At 40.5% G+C, this 2,500-nt stretch overlaps 1 protein-coding gene across 1 annotated transcript in view; it reads left to right on the plus strand.

Moving 5' to 3' along the window:
* Positions 1–2,500, plus strand: part of plch2b (phospholipase C, eta 2b) — a gene marked incomplete at both ends in the record, with an annotated part of 23,958 nt that overhangs the window by 739 nt on the left and 20,719 nt on the right. The window lies entirely within an intron of this gene.

Raw genomic sequence — 2,500 nt, forward strand, 5'->3', positions numbered from 1 at the left:
TACATTCCTTGCACTCTTGCACTTTAGGAAGCGTAATGCTGTGCTTGCACAAGAAACTTAATATCTCGTCCTGGTGTGTGTGTGTGTGTGTGTGTGTGTGTGTGTGTGTGTGTGTGTGTGTGTGTTCTCGTCCTGGTGTAACTCTCTTCTATGGCAGTCTCTCTCATTGGTGGATTCTCTTATCTTAACACAGACTCTACGTCACTCCCGTAACTCTATTCAACTTCTCACTCATACTCATTCATAACTGAGCTATTGTCATCACTTATGTTAGTATATGTGTGTGTGTGTGTCATTGTTTCACTCTTGCACATTTAAAACATTTTTCATGCGATTTCTCCTGTGCGTGGTCGAGAGCTGTGTGTGCCTAGTATGATTATGTGCACCGTGTAAACATGCGTGTATGAGCTGTCATCCTGGGACAATCCCTTTAGTGTGCGCACACACACACACACACTCACACACACACTCACACACTCACACACACACACACACACACACACACAGACACACACACTCTCACACACACACTCTCACACACACACACACACACACACACACAAACACACACAAACATACACACACATACACACACACACACACACACACACACACACACACTCACACACACACACACACACAAACACACACACACACACACACACACACACACACCCTGACCAGACCCAGTAGATAATAAGTAGCCTGCCACCTTAGCAGATTCTCGCTCTCACTAGGGAAGCGCAGGGACATATGGGCAGCAGAGGATTCTGGGGGATTAGACACGGTCACATGACCCTCTGGCTGCCCTACATTCACACACACACACACACACACACACACACACACACACACACACACACACACACACACACACACACGCTTCAGTTAACTCAGGGTAGAGGCATGGTGCTCTGTTGAAGAAGTAGGTAGGGGAGAACCAATCAGGTCTTTAATAACAGTGACATCATATCAAGATCAATATAATGTTGTGTGATTAACCAATCAGGTTTTTAATAACAGTGACATCATATCAAGATCAATATAATGTTGTGTGATTAACCAATAAGGTTTTTAATAACAGTGACATCATATCAAGATCAATATAATGTTGTGTGATTAACCAATAAGGTTTTTAATAACAGTGACATCATATCAAGATCAATATAATGTTGTGTGATTAACCAATAAGGTTTTTAATAACAGCGACATCATATCAAGATCAATATAATGTTGTGTGATTAACCAATAAGGTTTTTAATAACAGTGACATCATATCAAGATCAATATAATGTTGTGTGATTAACCAATAAGGTTTTTAATAACAGTGACATCATATCAAGATCAATATAATGTTGTGTGATTAACCAATAAGGTTTTTAATAACAGTGACATCATATCAAGATCAATATAATGTTGTGTGATTAACCAATAAGGTTTTTAATAACAGTGACATCATATCAAGATCAATATAATGTTGTGTGATTAACCAATAAGGTTTTTAATAACAGTGACATCATATCAAGATCAATATAATGTTGTGTGATTAACCAATAAGGTTTTTAATAACAGTGACATCATATCAAGATCAATATAATGTTGTGTGATTAACCAATAAGGTTTTTAATAACAGTGACATCATATCAAGATAGATAGATAGATAAATACTGTATCAATCCATTGGGGAAATTCTGGAAATCAATATAATGTTGTGTGGTGCTACCTGGGGGGAGGGGGGGGGGTGGAGGTGTGTGTGTGTGTGTGTGTGTGTGTGTGTGTGTGTGTGTGTGTGTGTGTGTGTGTGGGGGTGGTGCTGGAGGTGATAAGCAGGGGGGAGGGGAGGGGGTGGTGCTGGAGGTGATAAGCAGGTAATGAGACGGGGGAGGGTGGGGGGTGGGGTAGCAACTGTAAGTGTGGGGTAGTTACTGTATGTGTATGTGGGGGGTAGTTACTGTAAGAATCTAAACGCACCAATTTTCTCCAGCCTGACTGTGACTTTTGCTCAGGTTAGATGAAGCGTCCTTGAGCTGCTTGTGCCTAGAGCCTGACAGAGACTGGAACTGTGTTTCTAAGAGAAAAGAACATCACCAATGACAACACACCTTCTGGAAGTCCTTCAAAACATTCTAATGAAAAAAAGAGTTTGGGTTTGCCACAGTGATGATTGGCTCATATATTTAAAATGGTTCCTATTCCGTATTCAATTTTTTGATTATAAACACTGAACTATATACTATAACTTTATAAATACTCAAGCCATAGTCTGATCTAAGGAAGCCAAATCATAGGTTTATTGTGTTGTTGCCTGCTTGCGTTTTGTTGATATTAGAGTAGAACATTCACAGGACTATGTGTTCTTGAGGCAGAGGATCTGTGTGTGTGTGGAATGGATGATGTCTGTAGAGCTGTGTGTGTGTGTGGAATGGATGATGTCTGTAGAGCTGTGTGTGTGTGTGGAATGGATGATGTCTGTAGAGCTGTGTGTGTGTGTGGAATGGAT

The sequence above is a fragment of the Sprattus sprattus genome (assembly GCF_963457725.1).
Source record: "Sprattus sprattus genome assembly, chromosome: 10".
NCBI lineage: Eukaryota > Metazoa > Chordata > Actinopteri > Clupeiformes > Clupeidae > Sprattus > Sprattus sprattus.